At 35.8% G+C, this 18,667-nt stretch overlaps 1 protein-coding gene and 1 long non-coding RNA gene across 6 annotated transcripts in view; one reads left to right on the top strand and one right to left on the bottom strand.

Moving 5' to 3' along the window:
- SPAG16 (sperm associated antigen 16) overlaps window positions 1–18,667 on the top strand; it is a 981,678-nt gene that overhangs the window by 252,123 nt on the left and 710,888 nt on the right. The gene's annotated exons all lie outside the window — the stretch shown is intronic.
- Window positions 3,133–18,667, bottom strand: part of LOC108397066 (uncharacterized) — a 513,643-nt gene continuing 498,108 nt past the window's right edge. The window contains exon 4 of the long non-coding RNA XR_012123547.1: window positions 3,133–3,187. This is a non-coding gene — a long non-coding RNA (uncharacterized lncRNA). The remainder of the gene's footprint in view (window positions 3,188–18,667) is intronic.

Below are 18,667 nucleotides of genomic sequence, written 5' to 3'. Positions count from 1 at the left end.
GATCCATTGATTATTTAGTAGCATGTTGTTAAGTCTCCATGTGTTTGTGAGCCTTTTTGTTTTCTTTGTAGAATTTATTTCTACTTTCATACCTTTGTGGTCTGAAAAATTGGTTGGTAGAATTTCAATATTTTGGAATTTACTGAGGCTCTTTTTGTGAGCTAGTATGTGGTCTATTCTGGAGAATGTTCCATGTGCACTTGAGAAGAATGTATATCCTGTTGCTTTTGGATGTAGAGTTCTATAGATGTCTATTAGGTCCATCTGTTCTAGTGTGTTGTTCAGTGCCTGTGTGTCTTTACTTATTTTCTGCCCGGTGGATCTGTCCTTTGGGGTGAGTGGTGTGTTGAAGTCTCCTACAATGAATGCATTGCAGTCTATTTCCCTCTTTAGTTCTGTTAGTATTTGCTTCATATATGCTGGTGCTCCTGTATTGGGTGCATATATATTTAGAATGGTTATATCCTCTTGTTGGACTGAGCCCTTTATCATTATGTAGTATCCTTCTTTATCTCTTGTTACTTTCCTTGTTTTGAAGTCTATTTTGTCTGATATTAGTACTGCAACCCCTGCTTTCTTCTCACTGTTGTTTGCCTGAAATATGTTTTTCCATCCCTTGACTTTTAGTCTTTGCTTATCTTTGGGTTTAAGGTGAGTTTCTTGTAAGCAGCCTATAGATGGGTCTTGCTTTTTTATCCATTCTATTACTCTATGTCTTTTGATTGGTGCATTAAGTCCATTTACATTTAGGGTGACTATTGAGAGATATGTACTTATTGCCATTGCAGGCTTTAGATTCGTGGTTACCAAAGGTTCAAGGTTAGCTTCTTTAGTATCTTACTGCCTAACTAAGCTCGCTTATTGAGCTGTTATATACACTGTCTGGAGATTCTTTTCTTCTCTCCCTTCTTATTCCTCCTCCTCCATTCTTCATATGTTGTGTGTTTTGTTCTGTGCTCTTTTTAGGGGTGTTCCCATCTAGAGCAGTCCCTGTAGGATGCCCTGTAGAGGTGGTTTGTGGGAAGCAAATTCCCTCAGCTTTTGCTTGTCTGGGAATTGTTTAATCCCGCCATCATATTTAAATGATAGTCGTGCTGGATACAGTATCCTTGGTTCAAGGCCCTTCTGTTTCATTGCATTAAGTATATCATGCCATTCTCTTCTGGCCTGTAGGGTTTCTGTTGAGAAGTCTGATGTTAGCCTGATCGGTTTTCCTTTATAGGTGACCTTTTTCTCTCTAGCTGCCTTTAAAACTCTTTCCTTGTCCTTGATCCTTGCCATTTTAATTACTATGTGTCTTGGTGTTGTCCTCCTTGGATTCTTTCTGTTGGGAGTTCTGTGTAATTCCATGGTCTGTTCGATTATTTCCTCCCCCAGTTTGGGGAAGTTTTCAGCAATTATTTCTTCAAAGACACTTTCTATCCCTTTTCCTCTTTCTTCCTCTTCTGGTATCCCTATAATACGAATATTATTCCTTTTGTATTGGTCACATATTTCTCTTAGTGTTGTTTCATTCCTGGAGATCCTTTTATCTCTCTCTATGTCAGCTTCTATACGTTCCTGTTCTCTGGCTTCTATTCCTTCAATGGCCTCTTGCATCTTATCCATTCTGCTTATAAATCCTTCCAGGGATTGTTTCACTTCTGTGATCTCCTTCCTGACATCTGTGATCTCCTTCCGGACTTCATCCCACTGCTCTTGCATTTTTCTCTGCATCTCATCCCACTGCTCTTGCATTTTTCTCTGCATCTCATCCCATTGCTCTTGCATTTTTCTCTGCATCTCCGTCAGCATGTTCATGACTTTTATTTTGAATTCTTTTTCAGGAGGACTGGTTAGGTCTGTCTCCCTCTCAGGTGTTGTCTCTGTGATCTTTGTCTGCCTGTAGTTTTGCCTTTTCATGGTGATAGAGATAGTTTGCAGATCTGGTACAAGTGACCGCTGGAAGAGCTTCCCTTCTTGTTGGTTTGTGGCCTTCTCCTGGGAGAATAGCGACCTCTAGTGGCTTGTGCTGGGCAGCTCTGCGCAGACAGGGCTTCTGCTTCCTGCCCAGTTGCTTTGGGGTTTATCTCCCCTGTTGCTGTGCGCTTGGCCTGGCTGGGGCTGTTCCTCCAAAATGGTGGAGCCCCGTTGGAGGGGGAGCGGCCGGGAGGCTATTTATCTCCGTAAGGGGCCTCTGTGCTCCCTGCTGCCCAGGGGGTTAGAGTGCCCAGAGATCCCCAGATTCCTTGCCTCTGGTCTAAGTGACCTGTCCTGCCCCTTTAAGACTTCCAAAAAGCACTCTCCAAACCAAAACAACAACAGCAGCAATGAGAGAGTGAACAGAAAGGAAAAAAAAAAGGAAAAAACACGCGATTTTTTTTTTTTTTTTGTCCTCATTTGCCGGTCCCAGGCACACGCTCACTGGTCCTGCTGCCCTGTCTCCCTAGCACCAGGGTCCCTGTCCTTTCAAGGCTTCCAAAAAGCACCCACCTACCGGTCCCGCAGGGAACAACGCTCTATATTCTTTGTCCTCAGGCGCTGGTCCCAGGCACCCGCTCACCAGTCCCGCCGCCCTGCCTCCCTAGCACCGGGGTCCCTGTCCCTTTAAGGCTTCCAAAAAGCACTCACCAAAAAGAGAGAAAAAAAGGGGAAAAACGCGCGATTTCCTCTGTCCTCAAGTGCCGGTCTCAGGCACCCGCCCTCCAGTCCCGCAGGGAGAAACGTGGGATATTCTTTGTCCTCAGGCGCCAGTCCCAGGCACCTGCTCACCAGTCCCGCCACCCTGCCTCCCTAGCACCGGGGTCCCTGTCCCTTTAAGGCTTCCAAAAAGCGCTTGCCAAAAAGAGAAAAAAAAAAGGGGAAAAACGGTTGATTTCCTCCGTCCTCAAGCGCCGGTCTCAGGCACCCGCCCGCTGGTCCTGCAGGGAGAAACGCGGGATATTCTTTGTCCTCAGGCGCCGGTCCCAGGCACCCGCTCACCGGTCCCGCCACCCTGCCTCCCTAGCAACGGGGGCCCGTCCCTTTAAGGCTTCCAAAAAGCACTTGCCAAAAAAAACCTGCTCCGGTTTCTTTCCACCCGCTGGGAGCCAGGGGGAGGGGCGCTCGGTTCCCGCCGGGCCGGGGCTTGTATCTTACCCCCTTCGCAAGGCGCTGGGTTCTTGCAGGTGTGGATGTGGTCTGGATGTTGTCCTGTGTCCTGTGGTCTCTATTTTAGGAAGATTTTTCTTTGGTATATTTTCATAGCTCTATGTGTTTTTGGGAGGAGATTTCCACTGCTCTACTCACGCCGCCATCCTGGCTCCGCCCCTCCTATCTCAGTTTATTTTTAAAATTAAAAAAATCCTCACCTACCCCAGCATATACCATCTGAATACTTTTCTTTTGTAGTTAATGAAGATGAGTCCTGCAGGTAATGTGCCTACCTGGTAAGAATGACTATAGGTCACCATCATTCACAAAGGTGTGTTTGAATTGGTAACCTTCCCAAGTGCGATTTGTTTGTGCAAAATTACCACAGCATGCATAAGTAGATTTTTTAAATTAGAATTAGGGAAAATTATGTCTGATTATAATCAAGTAAATTCAAAATGATTTTATACTTCTCCAACTTAAAATATACCTTGACAAATGATTGTGCATTTTGGCTCTAACATAAATTGTTAAATGTACTACGAGCAAATATTTGTATTTTGTACCTAGAAAATTTAGAGTTTTAAAGAAGGAAATAGATTGGTAACAGGTAAATTCTAAAATATGTAAGTATAGGCAGTCTTTCAGCTATGTGTTCAATATGTACGATTATAACTAAAATACAGCTTAATAAATTATTTATATTGCTATGTTTATTTGGAAAAAAAAGGTACATATAATTTAAACCCTTTCAATGGCCTGCAATTGTTTGAGGCATTTCATCCTCTCATTTCTTCTAGCTCTTCTTTCACTACTTTCTCTATAGAGTAGTGGCAAATCTGCTTTAGAGTAAAAAAATGGGGCCTGATTATGACATTTATCAAGTACTTAAGCTGTTAGTGCTAAATCAGCTTATAATATGTGATCATATAAACTGCACTAATACCATGTAGACCATTTCAAGTGTTATATTTAGCAAAAGTTGTTTCCATTGAACACTTAAGTAACCCAGAATAATCTATACCTATTCTGTAAACATCTCATGAAAAAGTCTGTTCTTTTAAAGTAATTCAAACTGATATTTATTTCATTTTATGTTAATATATTCATAGCTATTCTTTTTATAGTACTGCCATTGTGTAGAGCTGTCCATAGATAGGAAATAAAGACAGAAACCTATAGAAAAAAATGGAATAATATTGATGTTAGGAGTAATGCTATGTTGCATAATTTTTAACAAATGCAGTAATTTCTGATGAAGTTATTTTTTTTAAGATTTTGTATTTATTAAAATAGACTATGTGCTAAGTTCCTTGCTAGCTTTTAGGTATTCAGACATCAAAGGCTTGGTCCTTGACCTCCAGGAGTTCATTGTACAAGAAGTTTCAAAAAGACTTTAAAACGTGGAAAAATCACATTCATATAGAAAGAACCACAAGAGACTGAATATTCTGGAACAAAACTTAATTGCAAAAAAAAACACCTGCAAGAAATTAAATTTTGTTAGAACACAATGTAAATGTGAAAGATAAGTTTAAAGTAGTGAGAAGAGGCCAAGTCATAGTCAATGCTATGTGCTGTCCATAAAAGAGTCTGAACTTTGTCTTATAGTTAACTTGGAGTCATTGAAGGATTTTTAATAAAGGGGATGACATAGTGGCATACATTTTAGAAAAGAAGCTGGGCTAGAAATTATTAATATTGGTGACAGAAAGATATGATATAATAGGAATTCTGTTGAGAAGCAAAGAGAGCCTGCACTAAGGTAACTGCTTTGGGGGTGTAAGAGTCTAGACAAATTCAAAAGCATTTGGGGAGAAGAATATAGATAGAATACTTAGAGTGAAGAAGAGGGAGAAGTCTTGGTGACCAGCTTAGTTCATTGGGTGGATGGTAATATTACTCCTTAAAATTAGGAGCTCAAGAGAAGGACTGGATGGTAAGTGTGGGGAGACAGTTAATGAGTTTAATAAATGAAAAGTGAAGATTATTATTAAAGATTTGGATATATATATTTGAAGTTCAGGAAAAATGTCTTAACTTTGAAGATGTAAATTTGGCAGTCACCTAATGTTCTTATGTTTATCCTGTGTATTTCTGTTATTAAATGGAGACAGTTTTCTCCTGTTCTGGTTTTAAAATTTTCACCTGAGTAGTATGTCTTTATTTAAGCAATATATTAAACATCAAAGGCACATGAATAATTTAAAATAGTTTCAGTTAGTTCATTTCCTCCTTTTTATCTTTTTTAATAGAACATTTATATGTTGTCCATTACTTATCAGTCAAGAAGACACATCCTCATATGCTTATATTAACAGGAAATTGAATATGGACCATTACAGTGAAAACCTAGTAATTTAATATGGTAATGAGATAGACTGTTGGAAAACTTTAGAAATGTTTTTAAGCAAAACACTAGCCACCTCACATATTTGTGATCTTTTTTTATGGAAAGAAAACCCCAAAGCACAACATAATAACATTGCACTAAAATTCCTATCCATTTTGAGAAACTACAATCAAATAGCAAATATGAGAAAATATAATTAGTTTTAATGCCAAGGTTTGTACATGGTAGAATATTGCTGGTTTAGAAAAATGACTTCAAATTTAAGTGATAGTGTAATCAACTAAATGTAAACATTCAATGTAATGTTTATTGAAATTGAAGGAATATTGCTAATAATGAGTTTTTCAACTATTGGATTTTGTAGAAAAATAACCAAAGTAAACTGCTTATTAAATTTCACAGTACTCTTTCGTGAAAAAATAAGAAAGAATATTATAGAATATTTACTTGATTAAGTTCATGTATGAAATATCTTCAGTTCTGTTAGGCTAAGGTAGATTCCCCAAGCTTCTTCAAAATATAAAATTAGATCCATTTTGGATGAGCAAACAGAGCATCTCTGAATTATGATTTTATATAACTAGAAGCATGAATATACCTTAATATTTGAAATATTTTGTCAGCAATTTACTTTGTGAAACATTTATAGGTGTTTTATTGATAAACAAATGGAAGTTTCTAATTTTAAAGTCAATTGAAAGATTTCTAAATTTTAATTAACTATCAAAGTTGACTCCTAATTCCTCCCAATATTGCACCTTGTAAATGGATCCAGGTTTTGTAACACAAATTGGAGCAGATGGGACCATGGCTATAGCTCTGACTGGTGAGTCAATTTTCTTTTGCCACTTCTTGTTCAAGGATAAGTCCCATTTCCCATCTTTTCCTTTCCGAAAGAACTCCACCACAGCTTCATCTTTCCTTGAGAATAATTTTCCTTGAACAATTAGAATTCTTTAGGCTCTTCTGAGTTTAGAAATATTTTCTTCCATAACTTAGGAATAAGGCATTCTCTCCCATTTTTTATCAGAGTGCATACTTAGGAATCTTTTGAAAGTATTAATGTTTCTATCCTAATCCTCAACCATTGATTGTCAAAAATACACATTAACATACGATAGGTCAGAATTTGCAATGAAAAACATGACTGAAAATTGTTGATTTCCTACAAAAGGTAAAACAACTAAATTCCAACAGTTTTTATACGTAATTGTATATTATATTTTTGTTCCATATTTTGGTTATCTTTATGTTTTAGACTATAGGCAGCACTAGATCTGTCACTTAAGTTGCACTATATTCTGGAGTACACGTTTTAAAAAGTTATCTTTGTATGCTAAGGAAAGATAATTTATTTCTGACCCTTAAAAGACCCTATTTAAAAAAATAAATAATCTTCATACTTATAGGAATACTTCTGAACAATTCTGGTTTCTGTGTTCCATGCCAGTATTAATTAGTAATAAGAATTACATAATTTTTAAGTAATATGTTCTGGGGACTATATAGGAATGTCATGAGGCTCAAAATTAAGAGATGAAATTCCAATATATAATAAAATTTAAGAGTTAATCAGTTGTAATAGCTTTACATTTATTATGCCATTTTTAAATTACTGCATTTAAAATTCCATGTTCCATATTTCTCTTTCATGTTTGACCTTTGGTTTATATTAAACAAAGTAATGCAAAGAGAAAGCTTTCACCATTACAAGGTTACTACTGAAGTGTATGATAACAAAGAAAGGACCTCTAATCTGGAAGTATGATAATAAAATTGTGCTTTACTCTAGTACTTTTGACAATATTTGATACATATAATGGTAATTTTGCTGTCAAATAAATATAATAGATGACTCCCTGAGGGGGAGAAAATACACCTTAATTTTAGATGATAATCTAGAAGCATGATATCATTTAACTTTTGAAGTGAGCAAATGATAGGCTGCTATCACATCAAAAATAAGAATAACAAACTCAAAGTAATTCAAATTGTCACCTGCGAACTTTTTATCTCTGACATAACTTTCATGTAATTAATTAAAATTCACTGGAGTAGTATTGTGAAAATTTTTATCATGTGATTAATTTCACTAATAATATCACTTTTTTTTGTTAAGTTTTACAACAATTGGATTTATCCAGCTGAATAGTTAGACTAAAAATATTAGACAAAAACAGATAGGTAACTTTTTTGTCAGTCTGCTAAAGAAGAGATGCAGCTTTTCTATTAATATAATACATTTTGCACTTTCTAGGATTACTTTAAAATATTTTATGTGGTAACTGACTGAGGTTTAAGGTAGTTACAGAGCTAATAGTTTCAGAATTTTCTTGTTGCACCATGATAAAGATCTTTGTACCATCTATAAAGTCATACAACATTATAGTGGAAATATATATTTCTAGACATTGGATAAATTATATTGCTACTTTAAGTAATATAATGTACTTTCAATCCCAACTAGGCTAACCAATATTAGAATTTAATTATTTGGAGATTTGTTTTCTCTATTCCCTGGAAATACTAAGTAATCATTGTATGCAAATAGCAAAAATCACTATTGTGCAAAGAGATCACAATTTATATTAAATTTGAATGTATTTATTCTTCAAGTTATTGTATTCATTATTCAGTAATATATTAAAATGTATTCTAATCACCACTGAGTACTTCATCAATATGTTTTTGTGCTTCATTAATTAGTAACTGACTGAAAGTTAATGTTCACCTTGTGTCAGTCTCAAGATAGATTGTTTTGCTATTTGATGCCAGATTGCAAAATATTATAAATTACCAGCAACATTCCTTATTTTACCTCTTCTTACAGCAAATTCAAAGGTCAAACTGACAATACATCTGATAAATAGAATAATACATTTTAACTTAATAAGCAAAAGGCTAGGCACATTTCTGTATGTGGAATAATCACTTTTTGAGTGGAAGCGGAAGGAAGTTGTCAGCTTTCCGGGCAATGGTGCAGAGCTTGTATGTGCTGATCTGAACCCTGAGTAACTGTAATAACCGTGTCTCTCTCTTGAAATCTGACATCTTTTAAAATTTTGGTTTCCTAAGGACACTGAAACATTAAGTTTTATTAAGACTTTAGGTTTCCATTTATACAGACTTGAGTTGGTTGTAATCATCACTTTAGATCATGCTAGCATCATTTCAGAACACAATTATTTTTTAGTACAAAACTTATAAATATGAGGTTGAAATCCTCTAATTTGAGGCTTTTTTCCCATCTAAATTTCAGATAATACTTTTAAGACTGATGTATAAGAATATGATTAAACACATTTTCAAATGAAAAGAACCAAAGTACGAATTTTTAGTAATTTTCGGTGCCTACTTACTTATTTTTGACATTGAGGAAATTATGGTAAATTATGATTAAGGATATGAAGAGGTACCCAGTAATCCTAGTGGGCTGGTTTGTATTGAAATCTAAGGAAAATATTTATGAAACCCAAAAGCACACTGAGCACCAGACAGATATATACCAATTATGGAGTGAATGCAGCTGGCTATCCTAGTTAATGTTATTAGACTTTCAAAATTGAATACATCTCCATCAATCTGATTCCATAATCACTGAGCAACCTTCTGAGTATCTGACCCTGTCTTAGTTGATTTCCTTGAAGAGAGAATGTCTGGTCACCTAAACAATGGCCAGCTAATCACCTCCTTGTTTGTGAAAGGGCTGTAAGTTACAAAAACGTTTTGCTAAGAATTGTGAAGATAAAATGTCCAGAATGCAAATATGGGACATTACATTTCAAGCTACCAAAAACTGAATTTTTAAAACAGGCACAAACTGAAAATCGATATGAGAATCTGCCTCACCAATAAGTGATGTTGCATGAGGTTTTCCAAGATTAAAGACATCATTGAAGATGGCATTTCATTAGAGCCTTACTCACTGTGGAGATTTTGGTGATTTATTTTAAAAAAGATTCATTTATTCATTCATTTATATCTTTATTCATATCTTAATTCAACACATAATTATGGCGTGCAGTTTTAGTCAAGACACTTTGCTGGTTGGTCACTGGAGGTACACTGTTAGCTGTATATTCCATGCAGAGATCTCTCTCTGCATAGGGCTTAGAGTTTACTTACAACATGTGTAATATATGGTTAATATTTATTTTATGGCTTCTTTCAATCATTAATTTACCTGAAGTCCTTACACTTGGTTACCACAGTCCTACAAACATCAGAATTTTCTAAGAGCTTATTTTACATAATTATTTAAGGTATACTGAATCACATGTGCTAAATATAGAGTGATTTTTAAATTTTGGAAATTTCTTATACATTAGCATTTTATTTTTAAAAATTTATTTTTACCTATTGGAATTTATTTTTTAAAGTTAATTTATTTCAGTATCACTTCTGGCAAGTTATATGTAGTAAAGTGCATGAGCTTTGTTTCTCTGAAATATTGACAAATACTGCCATTTTGTTTAAATACAGAAAGCTATTATTACATATTATGGAAATTATTTTCCTCAAATAGTTTCCAAATACTTGAATTAATAACATTTTTTCTTTATGCACTGAGTGGTTTTAAATGCCTTTTGAGGTAATCAAATTAATCTTTATTAATAATGTGTCAAGCAATATGGTATTGGTTACAGAGACAAAACTGCCAGATGCCAGCTTCAATGGAGTATAAAATTCATAATACTCAGCATTGATGATCACTGGGAGGAATTCCAGATGATTGAATACTGTGAACCCAATTGAGACTTAAATGAAGTGTTATAAGAATGAGCTGAACTACTCTCATGAATTGCTTCTTTTATGTTCTATATTGTAATTTTTGTTCAAAGGACATTTCTCAGAACAAACTCAATCAAGAGTTCAAATAAGAACATGAGAATTGCAGACACCTTCTGTTTTTTTGTTAGGGGTGGGTACAGTAGTGTTTTAGTAATGGGTCCTAAAGATGAAACATAACTAAATATTGGTACAAGACATCATGTTATATAAACTTTGGTGGGAAAACAAACTCCATAGACAACCAAGTTTTACTTATTGCCTTTGAACATGAAATGTTTGACTCAGAAAGTTGACCTTTAGAAAATATTAGCTTTATGTCATCTAAATTGAGCAAATGTGTATTAGGAAAGGTTATGTCTCTTCAGTGTCATTCTGTTATATTATCAAATAGTTATGATCTGTTTATTTTTTCTTTAATAAGAAACAGTCACAAATAAAATTTTCTTTTCAGAATGTAGTGGCTTGGTAAGAAGATATAATTTTAAAATTTAGTTGTAATAATATGCAAATGTAAATATCCTAATGATTACAGAGTGAAGAAAATGAGGGACAATTATTAAAGTAATGTTTCTGAACAGCACTGTAAGAATTGTAAACTCCTTCTTACCTGCTCTCTTAACTATCAGCTATAGATTGCTTATTATTCCAAACTATTCACAGCCTCACTAAAATAAACTATTAGCTAAAAGTTCCCTCTTAAATTTTCTCTTTATATTTTTTCTTCCAATTTACATTAACTTGATTTTGTATGGGAAAACTGAATAACCTTTGTAGTTTCTTAGCTAATCCCTTTTCCACCAACTCTCCACCCTGAGTCATGTGTATATATGGTGAGGGTTCTCCAGAGAAATAGAGCCCATAGGAGATTGATCTATCAGTTGGTTGTTGATCCATCTAGATATACAAAGATAGATATGTACATATAGTTTATTACAAGGAATCAAGATATGAGTTAGCAAGCTGGTGACTCAGAAGAGCCAATGGTATAATTCTGGTTTGAGTTTGAAAGCCAAAATTTCAGTGTGAGTCCCAAAGTGGCAGGATTAGATGCATATTCCATCTCATAAAGAGTGCATAGAGTCAATTTTCCCTTACTCAGCCTTTTGTTCTATATTGGCATTCAAAAGATTGCACAAGGCTCACCCATGTTGAGGTGGACAATCTGCTTTACTCATTCTGTCAATTGCAATGTTAATCTCACCTAGAAATATCATCACAAACATAATATTTAACCAAATATCTGGGCACCCTGTGACCCAGTCAGTTTGACACATAATATTAAACATCACAAGTCCTACAAATGCACACAGACACACACTCAGAGACACATACATAGTATACTTTGCAGTTTGGATTTTCAGTATGCTAGGGTATTCTTCCCTGAGGAGGGCTCTAGAATCTTCAGAATTTTCCAAGTTTTCAGTTACAGAGTCTCTGTACCTTCTTTTATCTCTTCCTTTTTTCCTAACTGAACAAAAACCTTCAAGGTTAGAAATAATTTTGCCTTATTGCTATGAAGGCTTTTGACTTCTGGGTAAGCTGTGAGGAGGAATTCCTTATGTGTTTGCTTTACAAATGTTTATTGAATTCTTCAATTTTCAGGCACTGTGATAGACATTGGATCAGTGTCATGTGACTGACTGGAAATATAAATAAGTTGTCCTTTCAAAGCTAAGGATCTTTCAGTTATCAGTTTAATAATGATCTTTCATGTCAGTTTATATGCCTATTTGTTGCTATAATTTAACCATTGATGACAATGTGGTAAAAAGGAATGGTAATGTACTGTTGTCGGAAGTACAGATTGTCTGGAGAGCAATTTGGCAGTATTTAGTGAAATTAAGCATACATATCTCTTGGACTCCAACTGTTGAATTTTCACCAAGAGAAATTTTTGCACAAAATGCAAAGACACACACACCCTTTCTCAGTTTCTGTGTGTGACTGTGTGTGATCACCGTAGATTTACAAGCTAGATACAACTTCAAATATGCAACCCTAGGATATATATAGAGCTACTATGGACAAGTTATAACTAAATATTCTTTTCTTTTTTATTAAGGTATTATTGATACAGAGTCTTATGAAGGTTTCACATGAAAAAAACAATACAGTTACTACATTCACGCATATTATCCTGACCCCCTGATACACCATTGCACTCACTGCCCATCAGTGTACTAAGATGCCACAGAGTCACTATTGGCCTTCTCTGTGCTGCACTGTCTTCCCCATGACACCACCCCCCCACACCATGTGTACTAATCATAATACCCCTCAATCCCTTTCCTCCTCCCCACCCACCCTCCCCCACCCCTCTCCTATGGTAACCACTAGTGCCTTCCTGGAGTCTGAGAGTCTGTTTCTGTTTTTTTCCTTCAGTTTTGCTTTGTTGTTAAGCTCCACAAATGAGGGAAATCATTTGGTACTTGTCTTTCTCTGCCTGGCTTATTTCACTGAGCATAATATCCTTCAGCTCCATCCATGTTGTTGCAAAGGGTAGGATTTGTTTCTTTCTTATGGCTGAATAATATTCCATTGTGTATATGTACCACCTCTTCTTTATCCATTCATCTACCGATGGACACTTAGGTTGCTTGCATATCTTGGCTATTGTAAATAGTGCTGTAATAAACATAGGGGTACATATGTCTTTTTGAAACTCAGAAATTATATTCTTTGGGTAAATTCCTAGGAGTGAAATTCCTGGGTCAAAGAGTATTTCTATTTTTAGTTTCTTTAGGAACCTCCATATTGCTTTCCACAATTTTTATTTGCATTTGTCTGATAATTAGTGATGTGGAGCATCTTTTAATGTGCCTGTTGGCCATATGAATTTCTTCTTTGGAGAAGTGTCTGTTCATATCCTCCGCCCATTTTTTAATTGGGTTATTTGCTTTTTGGTTGTTGAGGCATGTGAGTTCTTTATATATTCTGGACATTAACTCCTTGTTGAATATGACATTTACAAATATATTTTCCCATACTGTAGGATGCCTTTTTGTTCTGTTGACGGTGTCTTTGCTGTACAGAAGCTTTTTAGTTTGATGTAGTACCATTTGCTCATTTCTGCTTTTGTTTCCCTTGCTCGAGGAGATGCGTTCAGGAAAAAGTTGCTCATGTTTATATTCAGGAGATTTTTACCTATGTTGTCTTCTAACAGTTTTATGATTTCAGGACTTACATTCAGGTCTTTGATTCATTTTGAGTTCACTTTTGCATATGGGGACAGACAATAATCCAGTTCCATTCTCTTGCATGTAGCTGTCCAGTTTTGCCAACACCAGTTGTTGAAGAAGCTGTTATTTCCCCATTATATATCCATGGCTCCTTTATATATATTAATTGATCATATATGCTTGGGTTTATATCAGGGCTCTCTAGTCCGTTCCATTGGTCTATGGGTCTGTTCTTGTGCCAGTACCAAATTTTCTTGATTACTGTGGCTTTGTAGTAGAGCTTGAAGTCAGGGAACATAATCCCCCAGCTTTTTTTATTCCTTCTCATGATTGTTTGGTTATTCAGGGTCTTTTGTGGTTCCATATGAATTTTAGAACTATTTGTTCTGGTTTGTTGAAGAATGATACTGGTATTTTGATAGGGATTGCATTGAATGTGTAGATTTCTTTAGGCAGGGTGGTTATTTTGACAATATTAATTCTTCCTATCCATGAGCATGGGATCTGTTTCCATTTATTGGTATCTTCTTCAATTTCTCTCACGAGTATCTTTTAGTTTTCTGAGTATAGGCCTTTCACTTGCTTGGTTAGGTTTACCCCTAGGTATTTTATTCTTTTTGATGCTATTGTGAATGGAATTGTTTTCCTGATTTCTCTTTCTGCTATATCATCATTAGTATATAGGAATGCAACAGATTTCTGTGTATTAATTTTGTAATCTGCAACTTTGCTGAATTCAGATATTAATTGTAATAGTTTTGGAGTGTATGCTTTAGGGTTTTTTTATGTACAATATCATGTCATCTGCAAACAGGGACAGTTTGACTTCTTCCTTAACAATATGGCTGCCTTTTATTTCTTTGTGTTGTCTGATTGCTGTGGCTAAGACCTCCAGTACTATGTTGAATAAAAGCGGGGAGAGTGGGCATCCTTGTCTTGTTCTTGATCTTAGAGGAAGAGCTTTCAGCTTCTCGCTGTTCAGTATGATGTTGGCTGTGGGTTTATCATATATGGCCTTTATTATGTTGAAGTATTTGCCCTCTGTATCCATTTTATTGAGAGTTTTTATCATGAATAGATGTTGAATTTTATCGAGTGCTTTTTCAGTGTCTATGGAGATGATCATGTGGTCTTTGTCTTTCTTTTTGTTGATGTGGTGAATGATGTTGGTGGATTTTCTAATGTTATACAATCCTTGCATTCCTGGGATGAATCCTACTTTATCATGGTGTATGCTCCTCTTGAAGTATTTTTGAATTCGGTTTGCTAATATTTTGTTGAATATTTTTGCATCTATGTTCATCAAAGATATTGTTCTGCAGTTTTCTTTTTGTGTGTGTGGTGTCTTTGTCTGGCATTAGAGTGATGCTGGCTTCATAGAATGAGTTTGGAAGTATTCCCACCTCTTCTATTTTTTTGGAACACTTTAAGGAGAATGGATATTATGTCTTCTCTAAATGTCTGATAAAATTCAGCAGTGAATCCATCTGGTACAGGGGTTTTATTTGAGCATCTATTTCTATTCAGATTTTTATTCTCTGCCTCTCCTCTAGAATACGCTTTTTATGAAGGCAGGATTTTTTCCTTTATATTTTCACTTATATTTCACTAGTGTTTGACACATAATAGATGTTCAACAATAACTGGTGGATGCAAGACTAGTTCTTCCTATTCTTCCCCTTATGAGGAGGAAAATTTGGACTGAGTGAAACAGAATTGTTTAATACACACTAAGAATGGAAGTACTCAGCTTAAGAGTTCTAAATAAAATCTCTGAAGTTATGATGAGTCCTATCTTTCAGTCTCTTTTTTTCACAGTGTAGTTGGGGAGCAAGAGCTCCTCTAAAATGGGAACAGGATAACAACCCACTTTAAAATCCCATCTTCATGTATTGTTGGGAAACTATTCTGAGTGGCAAGCATGGCAAACAGTGTTTGCAAGATACTTATTGAAATCTTGTTGGCTGGGGCATATTTATGGCAGGGGAGGAGGGATTCTGGTGTTATATGAAGCCAGGTCTATTTTGTTAACATGAAATGAAAGTTCTCAGCATTCATTGAATGTTTTATGACCTGCAGGGGTTGATTACATTAAGCCATATTACTTCTGTATTTTTATAACAAACTTCATCTCGAAAGACACAAAGGTCATAATAAGATGCATGGTATATGTGTTCCTTTTTCCGTTTTACTCTGTACCTCTCAGTGCTAGCACCAGAAGATCATCATTGATGAGAATCAATAGACTTCCTTCAATATGAAGCAGAGAGAGTAGAGAAAATTTACTTTAAATTCTTCTCAGTTCAACCTTTGATGCCTGGCCTACTGCAGATGCCTGGCCCTTTCTGTCAGTAGTCCTCTGGAGACATCATGAATGAACACCCTTCACAACAGCCCTCTTATTTACCATGGAAACTGGATTCCTGTTTCTTGAAATCAGGGTATGCAGTCTATTCATCTGCTTGATCACAAAGGTTGGGAATGGTTCTAAGTAGATCATTACATAAATTTGACATTTGTATTTTGAAAAGGTTTATTCTCATTTAGTTCATCTATGAAAATCCCTTATTATGTTTTCACAATATATTGTGGGGCATTAATATGTGAAGACTGGTTAATATTGCTGTTAGTATATAATTTATGCTTATAGTAAATAGGATTTATGATTATAATCATGTTTGAAAGCACCAGTACACAAATTATTGTCAGTAAATTCCATAGTGTTTTATACATTGGTGGAGTAGAGGATCAGGGAAGGAATCATGTTTCCTTTGAATTTATTGTTGAGGTTTATGCTAAGTGCTTTTACACATTTACACCACTCATTTTTAAAATAATGCTTCAACATGGCTTTCAGCAGAATCATTTTACTGATGAGTAATCTGAAAATCTTAGAATGGTTATGTGGTTTCTTCAAGATCACGTTGACAGACTATTAATCTGCAAATATTTATTAAACACCTATTATGGTTACATTTCTTCTATTGAAGTGATATAGAGAATAAACACAATTGCAATCCTCATGATTTACCAAGTGAGAAAAACCCAGCAATGAGAATACCAAAATAGTTATTAGAAGTGAATAGTACTATTTGATTGTTGAGATTTTACTCATTGGAACTATCATTTGAAACAAACTTTATTTTGCAAGTGTAGATGTGATACTCTAGTAACTTAAGTGAATATTTAGCTAAATAATTTATTATATTATTATTTAACATTAGAAATGATTATTTTGGATTGTGTGAATAGCTGCTACTTTACATTAAAGAGAAGTACAGAACTAGCATATAGCTGTAGATAATAGGACATATATTGCATTTATGGTTTACAAGTTTATTTGCAAAACAATAACTCTATAAAATTAGTCCCTTTTGCCTGTGAGGAATATGAGATGGACCTGTTTAAGGGATGCTCAAGACTACACAACTAATAAATGGCAGAGTGAGGATTCAAACCCACATCCTCCAGTGCCATATACATAGCTCTGGACACTGAAGAGAATATGTAAGCTCACCTCCTGCTTCTCTCTGCATGGAAGGAATTATCCTCCATCAAATTGTTCTGTTTTACTGCATAATTAAGCAGATTATAGTATTAATTAATGTGTTGGCACAGTTACTATTTCTTATTTACTTTTCTTTCCCTGTGGAGTCTGTTACTCTGCAGGAGGCCTTTTAAGTTGAAACATCCCATTAACTTCCTTAAAGCAGAGGTGTGGAAACAAACACCACAACCAGTGTAGATATAATAGCTGCCTTTAGGCACCTTGAAAGGATGTCATCTCAGACATTAGAGAGCAGTAATTCATAGAAGGAAGGTGGCCGTAGGAGGAAGCTAGAAGATAGTTTTGCTTACTTTTTCTCAAAACGGGATCTGCTTCAGAATCCTGAGAGAGTAGATTAAACATATTCCTGAGCTCCAACCTAAACTATTGAATCTGAACCTCTGGCCGGGTCCCAGATGTGCTGTTTTAAAGCTCCCTAGTGATTTTTTTTTCATTTGAGGACATTAAATATTAAGACTCTGATATCCAGTTCATTCTGAGTCAGTGTGCTTCAATATGCTTCAAAGGTACGCTGGATAATTTAAACAAAGAATCTACTGAGAGGTCTCAAAAGTTAGCTGAGACAGTGAGTTTACATATTCTTTACGTAGCTGAGACAGAAGAAGCAGTATTGGAGAAAGAAAGGATCCCAATTAATCCTAGGGGTGTAGGAAGAGCAAACCACACGTGAATAATCTGCTCAGGACACTAGCTCCATCGGGATGGATGCCAGCCATTTCAGTGCCTTTGCCCCCAAGGAGTACAACAGGACAGGACAGGCTTCTTGTCAGTGGGTAGCTGGGCCTCTGCAGACCTGGCTGGATCCAGTGGGCAAAAGAGAATTCTAGTAGGGAATCTGGATGCAATTATAAAGAAGAATTAATGCTGAGCAGTCCAAATACAACTGCCCTCTCTATGGTATATAGCAGTTTAGTTTCATATTGACTGAAGCTTAATATTGAATTCTGCAAGCAACCCCAGTAAGATCTAGCCTGGAAGGGGCTTCTATTTACAGAAGCAATGAGTATTTAAATGCCAAATATGAACTCTAATGCCATCCAGTGATAATGTGTATTAGAGCTTTAAAAGGTCTCAGTTCAGCTTCCCTCAGTCCTTTGATGGTACTTGGTGTCTGAAAAGCTTTCCCTGTGTCCACCTAATTATTCCCTTACCCTCACTGCGTAACGTTTGCCAAATTTTAGGCTGTAGCGCCCCCTACCACCACCACCACCTAGTTTGCTTAATTCAATAATGTTTTGTTGTAAAAAGATATGAGAGATAAATCATTTTCTTCTGTGGAGTAGTACCCACTTTAGTTATTTAGTGTTAGCAGTTTAATCATTCATGTAACTATAGTCCCCATGCCATCAGGTTTCCATTGTCTGCCTGCTGCTTAACATTCCCTCTATCTAGAATTTTCCTCTCCAGATCATCACATTTTTGGGTCCTTATCAGCATTCATATTTCAGCTCAAATGCAGTCTTCTTGAGGAGTTCCTCTCCAAACATCTCAAATCTCCATAAACTTCCTATCAGCTTCTGCCTTCCACCCTGCCCTCATTGCCCGATCACACCCCAGTCTGTTACCGGGTGTTTCTATCAAAGCACTCATTACCTGAGATCTTTCTTGGTAAATTGATTTGTTTAATCTGCGTTAGAATATTAACCCCTCTTCCCTGCCACACAT

This window comes from Manis javanica, chromosome 12 (assembly GCF_040802235.1).
Source record: "Manis javanica isolate MJ-LG chromosome 12, MJ_LKY, whole genome shotgun sequence".
NCBI lineage: Eukaryota > Metazoa > Chordata > Mammalia > Pholidota > Manidae > Manis > Manis javanica.
Note: the sequence above shows the minus strand (reverse complement) of the source record. Positions and strands in the feature narration are given on the sequence as shown.